The sequence below is a fragment of the Elephantulus edwardii genome, unplaced genomic scaffold (genome assembly GCF_000299155.1).
Source record: "Elephantulus edwardii isolate Elephantulus edwardi_28Jun2011 unplaced genomic scaffold, EleEdw1.0 scaffold00162, whole genome shotgun sequence".
In the NCBI taxonomy this organism is placed as follows: Eukaryota; Metazoa; Chordata; class Mammalia; order Macroscelidea; family Macroscelididae; genus Elephantulus; species Elephantulus edwardii.
Window position 1 is genome coordinate 940724 of NW_006399912.1, and position 9176 is coordinate 949899.

Sequence of the window (9176 nt, forward strand, 5' to 3'; positions counted from 1 at the left end):
GCACAGGCCAGTGTGGGCCAGGCACAAGCCCACAAATCAAACTCAGAAAGTAGGAAGAGAGGCAAAGGAGGATTAATGCAGAGGCAAGGCAAGAGGAACAGCGGTCTTCAAATAGGCCAATTTTGTCAGTTTCATCATACACGGTCTCCATGATTTCTTCAGTGCAAAACCAGTTTACTCTATTACTTTCAAAAAAATGAATGAAAAGATTTAAATCTTCTGTAGAGAATAACTGACATCTTCACAGCAACAACACAATTTAGTAAGTCTTGAAAACCTATGAATATGCATAGAGACACCGGGACACACATCTCTCCTCCTGCTAATACAGGACCATCAACCTTGTATGAAGTCTCCAGCTTCTTCATATGCTCACCAATATGATTCTTCTTACCAAACCCAACCTGGAATCATTCTCATATAATTAAATGTAAAATGCTATTGCGTTGTGCCTTTGATAGTCATTTCCCTAAACTTCTGGTGCATTTTATCAGAGAGGGACAGTGTTTGGAGAAGGCTAGGCCCATGAAGGAGTCGAAGATATTTAACACGATTGACCGAGATGGTTAAGGCCTCAGTGTTTTTTATCCCAGAAGAGATTGTGGGTTAGATGCAGGAGCAGGCTTCCTTTCACATCAAAGCTGAATAGGAAGAACAAATGAGAGCTACTCTTTGTCCATAAGAAGGCATATTCGAAATTGATGGTATTGAAAACAGCCTAGTAGTGATAGGCTGCTTCGGAATAGCAGTGCCATAGAATTAAGATTTGAGCAATTTTAAGACACACCCCACCCCCTCCTAAATTCTTCAAGGAGCTCCACTCTTGGAGAGCCCTTGAGGTAAAGGGGAGTGAGTGTGCGCAGAGTGGATTCCAAGAATAAGAAGCCGTGATTGAGTTTATCAAACTGTTAATGTTCCCAGGACTGGAATTTCCTGGTGTTGCTGTTCAGATCAGCTTGTGGATTTGACCGTCCATGCGGTTTTTTGTTTGTTTTTTTTTGTAACAAGCCAGTATAGGTCCTTAAAAATATGATTTATGATTGTGTAGCAAAGATTTTGACGTAGAGTTGTGCAATGGTCAAAAAGAGGATGGCCTGGCGATGCCGGATCTGCTCCGCTCTTACCGACTTTCCCTTGGTAGCGGTAATGAACCACGAACCAGAAAGCCGCGGCACGTGAGCCACCGTGCTCCACCGGTGAGCTACATCTCCAGACCCGCGTGGAGTTCCCAAATAGGCCCATATCAACTTTACGAGATGTTCAGCACCAAGGCCCACTACAGATTGTATAAGACAGAAAGGGCAGTATTTGCCGTGGAATACCGAGTTGAAAGTAGTCGAAGTGGGAAGTGTGATGCTCAGATATGTGGTTTTTATCAGTGTCCTGACATATTACTCTGTATGATTTCTGGGATACCAATTGGCTGTGTCAACTGTGAATAAAATCTCAAAGATTTGAAAGAAACGCTCAACAGTAATTGTAAAACAATGTAGACAGCAAAAACAAAAAAAGAAACAGCTTTTTTAATAGGTATTCACTCCCCCCCCCCCCCCCAACTGCTGATCTCTAGTACCCTCTCCCATTCTGGTCAACATTGTAGGAGGGCTCTTGCGTCATATGCTCACCAATACTCATTCCTCCCACCAACACACGTTTAAAATCATACCCATGTTCTTTATCATAACTGCAGTTTCAGTGAAAGTTTACAGAAAGGATGGCTTTTCCTCCGATGCATGTTCTTCCCTATCCCTTAATCCTCTGTAATGCCTGTCTTGGTAGAGATTGGTAATTGTTACCCATATAATGTAAAATTATCTGTTCCCTCAGATAATTATTGTCTTCCTCTCCTCTGTGATTTAAACAAAAGCTCATAGAAAAAGTGGATTTCATTCATTCGTTGTTGCACCTTTTCCTCCTTAAGTCTTCATTCACTTTTTAAAATAGTCATTATTGCTTAGTTTCTTTCCTGCATCCTTCTCCCAATTTACTTTGTTATACAATCCTTATTGTTTACCATTATGAATAATTATATATTCATTTTGAAACAGTTATTTCCTACATGTGTTCCAATGCAGTATTTATTCTTTAATTCCCTCTTTTCTTGGTTTCCTCCTCAACCTCCATGTCAGTCCTGCTTTATGAAAGTGCTATGATATATTATTTGAGCAGTGTGATTTCACTTGGCATGACAACCTGCAACACATGCTTAAATGTTTTTTAAAGGTATGATTTGTCCTTGTTTGACAAAATACTTAGGATAGGATTATTTGAAGAAATGAAAAGGCTACAAACCAAGACTGGGATGTGAAAACACAACCTACGCTGGGTCAGACAAGTGCTCTGTCAATAAACTACATCTGTGACTGGATTTGATAACCGAGTAATCAGTCTTACCAAAAGGTGAGTCCAAGGCCAAGATTGTTGAAGACTTGAAAGAGCAGCTTTTACTAGAGAATAAAACTCAAAATTAGGAAGAGATGGCAAAACTTGATGAATGGGAATTGATAATACAAGGGGAAGTTAGAATCGTACTGTTCAAACGCGAAATTGTAATCAGTGTCAAGAGTTAGTGTCTGTATGATTTCTTGATGGGAAACCCACTTGCCGTGTAAGCTTTTCCACCATATCTTAATTGAACACATGAAAAAGCCTTACTCAAATATGTGTAGGGAAGACACTGAAATAGTGTGTGAACTTTCTTCAAGTTATCAACACTCTGGGAAAAACCTTGAAAGATGATCCAGTCTTAATAAGACATGTGTGTAAGTGATCCCATAACGATGGAAATGGAAACTCATGTTTTCATACCACACCAAAACCTCTCAGGGCTCCTTTGCTGATAGTGTACATTTCCTACTGGTCAGAAACCTTATGAATGTTTGGACAGTGAGAAAGCTTGCTTTGAGAAGTCCCAGCACCTTGTTCATCAGAGAATTCATAGAGGAGAAAACCTACTAAATGTAATGAAGGTTTTATTTCGATTTCAGACTTCAATAGCTGTTGAGAACTCATAGTGGTCAGAAATGTTTTAGATGTCACTGATATGAACAGTCAAAGATCCACTACTGGTTTATACTTGTTTGTAAATTCTTGAAGTCACCCTGGAGATATGTGTCAGAATGCAAGCAATAGAGGAAACACTTGCTCCTGAAGGTACAACTCACTGTGTACGAGAGAATTCATAGTGGAAGCAAGTTGTATAAGTGCAGTCATTGTGCTCAAGTATTCCGAGATCACTCATCATCTTATCATTACATAATAATTTTTGACAGTGAGAAAGCCTTTGCATAAAACTTACGTGGGAAATGCTTTAAGTAGGTCTCACTCCTCATTAAGCATGAGAGAAACCACCCTCGTGGAGAAAAACTCTGCCTGTGAAGATTGTGGGAAAGCTGCTCCATCCATCATATGACGGTGTCAAAAAAATGAAGGGACAACCTGCAGATTTGGAGATGTTTTTCAAAACATCATATATTGAGGAAGGGTTTATATTTAGTATTTACACTATTTTAAGAAAATGCTTGTCACTTCACAATAAAAAGGAATGAAATCTGAAAATCATCCAAAGTTCTTTTTCACTTAAGTCCCTTCTATTACAAAACCAAGCTCTATTTCTTGTGTCCATTCTGAGTTCACTTTTTTACTGATGAATTTGTATATTTTCGTAAGCCTAACTCCTCCTTCTAATTTGACATTTATCATAGAAATTGTCTTTTGACTGCAGATGTGATAGTCTGTCTCTGTGAGGAGCATACCTTAGACAATAAGGTTTCCAAACAATCCTGTCAACTGGTTACTGCTTACTTTCTTCTTTACTATAAGAAGTTTACACACATCCAAGTAAATGTCAGTACCGTTCAAGGGTCCCGTATTCATGTGTGCACCTGTGTTTGAATACTGCTGAGGACTGTTCCTGGTGTAACGGTGCTTCTTAAAACCATAGTAGAATTGAGAGTCCAGTACTTGCAAGGCACCCTTGAAACCTGGTAGCACACTGCACTCTCACGACTGACCTTTTAATAAATAGTAGTTCTCCCTGTGTGTAGAGTGGTTGTAGTGGTCAGGGAGCCTGCATTGAGTTTCAAAAGAGGTGACTACATCAGGGAGGGGTCCCTGCCTGTTTCTGTCCTGAGCTGAGCTTGTTTTAGTACTGGCATTCTGTTTGTCATGGTAATACGCAAGACATGAGGTAACATTGAAAAGCATGATTTGACATGGGATTGGTAAAGTTTTTGAGCTAGCATGAATGTGAGGGCAGGACAAGAAAAGAAATGATTAGCTGGGAAATATTTTAGACTTACAAAGTCGATGAAGGAACTAAAATGGAATCAACAGGCATGGGAAACCTGCACTCTACCAGTGAACTACCTCCTCAGCATTGAGAAAGGAGGGCCAAAAGGCCCTAAAATACCTCTCCAGGAGGTGATGGACAGAAGACCTAAAGCACCTAGGAAAACATGCACAGGGCTGTATTTTTCCAGAAATCAAACTCACAAAGTAGGAAGAGATAGCAAAGGAGGATCAATGCAGAGAAAATACAAGAGAAACAGTGTTCTTCAAAGCGGCTATTTTCATTAGTGTCATCACACATGATCTCCATGATTTCTTCAGTAGAAAACCAATTTACTCTATTACTTCAAAAAAATGAATTAAAAGATTTAAATTTTCTTTTTGAAAATAACGAACATATTCACAGCAACAACAAAATTCAGTAACTCTTGAAAGTCTATTCATATACACACACAGTCACAGGGACACACATCTCCCCTCCTGCTAATGCAAGACCATCATCATTGCAGGAAGGCTCTAGCTTCTTCATATGATCACTAAGAGTTGTGCCTTTTATAGTAATTTTCTTGAACTTCTGATACTTTTTTTTTTTAATCAGAAAGGGACAGTCTTTGGAGAAGCATAGACCCAGTGAAGGTGTGCAAGACATTTAACAAGATTGACTGAGACAGTTAAGGCCTCAATGGTCCCTAGCCCAGAAGAGATAGTGGAACAATGAATTAGGGCTACTCTTGGTCCATCTGAAGACATATTCTAAACTGACAGTATTGAAAACAGCTGGTAGTAATAGCATGCTTCGGAATACCAGTGCCATAGAATTAAGATTTGTGCAATTCTAAGCTACACCCCCTCCTAAAGTCTTGAAGGAGCTCCGCTCTTGGTCAGCCCTTGAGGTTAAAGGGAGTGACTTGGTGCAGAGTGGATTCCAAGAGTAAGAAGCCGTGATTGAGTTTTCCAAACTGTTAATGTTCCCAGGACAGGAACTTCCTGGTGTTGTTCAGATTAATTTATGGATTTGACTTTACAGGATTTTTTTTTGTCTTTACAGCAAGTAAACCACTGTAGTTAATTAAAAGTCTGATTTATGATTGTGTAGCAAAGATTTTGACGTAGAGTTGTGCAATGGTCAAAAAGAGGATGGCCTGGCGATGCGGGATCTGCTCCGCTCTTACCGACTTTCCCTTGGTAGCGGTAATGAACCACGAACCAGAAAGCCGCGGCACGTGAGCCACCGTGCTCCACCGGTGAGCTACATCTCCAGACCCGTGTGATGCCCCTCCATATGCCCACATCAACCTTAAGAGATGGTCAGCACCTAGGCTCTCTGTACATTGTATAGGACAGAAAGGGCAATATTTGCCCAGCAATACAATGTAGAAAGTAGGAAGAAATAGTATAGGATGAATGGAAAGAGAAAATGCAAGGGGAAGTGGGAAGTGTTTTGTTCAAATATGGGTTTTCATCAGTGTCATGAGATATGAATCTGTACGGTTTCTGGGATACCAATTTGCTCTGTCAACTGTGAACAAAATCTCAAACATTTAAAAGAAACTCTCAACAATAAATGTAAAATAATATTCACAGCAACAACAAAAATGAAATAGCTTTTTAGTAGGTATTCACACACACCTCTCCTAACTGGTGATCTCTAGTACCATCTTATATTCTGGTCAACATTGTAGGAGGGCTTTTGTGTCATTTGCTCCCCAACACTTATTCTTCCCACTAAGCCCAGTATAAAATCATACCCATATTCTTTATTATAATTGCAATTTTTGTGAAAATTTACAGATAGAATGGATTTTCATCAATACATATTCTTCCCTTTCCCTTATTTCCCTGTAATGTCTGTCTTGGTACACATTGTCTATTTTTATACATATAATGTATTCTTTCTGATAATCATTCTAATCCTCTCCTCTGTGATTTAACAACAGTTTATAGAAAAAGTGGATGTTCCTTCATTAGTTGTTGACATTTTCCTCCCTTTCTCCCCATTCACTTTTTAAAATAAAATATTCATTATTGTATAATTTCTTTGCCCCCAGCCAACCTTCCCCAGTTTACTTTGTTATGTAGTTCTTATTCTGCACCAATGTCCTAAAAATAATGCCTTTTTATATATTCCTTTTTTTCCGCAATGTACAACTGTTTTACTTTCCCAGTACTTGATAAACATTTATATATTCTTTTAAAACAGTCTTTCCTTCATGTGTTTGAATGCAGTGTTTATTATTTTATCCCCTCTTTTCTTGCTTCCCCCCCTCAACTTCTATGTCAGCTCTGCTTTATAAAAGAGGTGTTATATAGTATTTTACCATGTTCATTTCTCTTGCGATGACAACCTGTAACACATGATAAAATGTATGTTCTTTAAAAGTGTGATTTATTTTTGTTTAGCAAAATACTTGGGATAGGATTTTTTTGAAGAGAGGAAATGACAACAACCAAGACTGGGACTTGAAAACACAACCTATGGTGTGTGAGACAAGTGCTCTAGCAATAAACTACCTCTGCAACTGATATTGGTAATGGAGAGATGAGGTATAATCAACTTTACCAGAAGGTTAATCCAAGGCCAAGATTGTATAAGATTGAAAGAGCAGCATTTGCTAGAGAATAAAACTCAAAAAGTAGAAAAAGAGGGCAAAGATTGAGGAATGGGAAGTTAGAACAGTACTGTTCAAATGTGGGATTGTATTCAGTGTCAAGAGTTAGCGTCTGTATGATTTCTTGAATGGGAAACCCATTTGCTGGGTAAACTTTTCAACCAGATCTTAATTGAACACATTAAAAAGCCTTACCCAAAAATTTGTAGGGAGGTCACTGAAATATTTCATGTACCATGTGAACTTTCTTCAAGTTATCAACCCTGTAATTGAATCTCTGGGGGAAAACTTGAGCCAGTCTTACACATGAGTGTAAGTGATCATATAACTGTGATGGAAATGAAATCTCATTTTGTCATATCACAACCACTACTCTCATTGCCACTTTGTCTGATAGTGTACATTTCATAATGGTAAGAAACCCTATGAATATTTGGAAAGTGAGAAAGCCTGCGTTTAGAAGTCCCAGCATGTTGTTCATTAGAGAATTAATAGAGGAAAAAACCTACTAAATGTGATGAAGCTTTGATTTCAATTTCAGTCTTTTACTGCATTTGAGAAACATTTTAGATGTCATTTATATGATAAACACAGTCAAAGGTTTAAACCTACTTGTGGATTCTAGAAGTCATCCTAGAGATACGTGTGAGAATGCAAGCAATATGAGAAACGCTTGCTCCTGAAAGGTACATCTCACTGTGTAAGAGAGAATTCATAGTGGAGGGAAGCTGTATAAATGCAGTTATTGTGCTCAAGTCTACAGAGATCACTCATGCTCTTATCATTACATAATAATTTTCATAAGTGGGCAAGCCTTTTCATAAAACTTACATGGGAAATGCTGTAACTAGGTCTCATTCCTCATTAAGCATGAGAGAAGCCACCCTCGTGGAGAAAAAACTCTACATGTGAAGATTGTGGGAAAGCTGCTCCATCCGTCATATAATGGGGTCAAAAGAGTGAAGAGACAACATACAGATTAGGAAACCTTTTATCAAAAATCATATATTGGAGAAGCGTTTGTTTTTACTATTTAGAATATTTTTAAAGATGCTTGTCACTTTAGAGTAAAAAGGAATAAAATTTTAAAATCATTCAAAGTTCTTTTTCACTTAAGTTCCATCTATTACAACATGAAGCTCTTTTTCTTGTGTCCATTCAGAGTACAATCTTTTATTTATCAAGTTTGTATCTTTTTTTTTTTACTGCAGATGCGGCTCAAGTTTGTATGTTTTTATAAATCTAACTCCTTTTATTTTGACATTTATGGTAGAATTTTATTTTTACTGCAAATGTGATACTCTATCACACTGAGGAGCAAACCTAAGAAAATAAGGTTTCCGAACAATCCTGTCATCTGGTACCACTTCCTTTCTTCTTCACTGTGAGAATTTCACGTGCATCCAAGTAAATGGCAATACCGTTCAAGGGACCTGTAATCATGTGTGCACTTTCCTTGACAAGCCTGTCTCTGTGTTTGAATACAGTGTGCACTGTTCCTGGTGTGGCGGTGCCTCTTAAAACCGTGGTCTAATTGAGAGTCCAGGAAGCGAGCTTCACTTTCATGACTGATGTTTTATTAAATGGTAGTGATCCCTGTGTGCAGATTGGATAGTAAGTAGTCGTCAGGGAGCCTGCATTGAGCTTCAGAAGAGGTGACTGCTTTCGGGAGGGGTGACTGCCCATGTTTCTCTCCTGAGCTGAGCTTGTTTTAGTACTGGCCTTTTGTTTGTCATGGCAATAAGTAAGACTCGATATCACCTTGAAAAATGTGATTTGACATGTGATGGTAATGTTTTGAGCAAGCGTGAATGTGATGGCAAGAAAAGAAAAGAAAAAAGAGAAGACAAGACTCACCGGGATACATTTTAGACTTAGTGGGAACTAAACTGGAATCAACAGGCAGGGGAAACATGCCCTCTACCAGTGAGCTACCTCTCCACCCAAGGGAAAGGAGAGGCAAAAGGCCTTAAAATATGTTTCCAGAATTTCATGGACCAGAAGATCTAAGGGACCTCTGAAAACATGCCTAGGGTAGTGTTTGCCCGCAGATCAAACTCACAAATTAGGAAGGGATAGCAAAGGAGGATCGATGCAGAGAAATACAAGAGGACATTAGTCTTCAAAGAGGCTATTTCATCGATGTTATCACACACATGATCTCCATGATTTCTTCAGTACAAAACCAGTTTATTCCTTTAAAAAAAATGTTGTTGTTGTTATGTGCCATTGAGTCATTTGCGACTCATAGCGACCCTATATACAACAGCCCTAAAC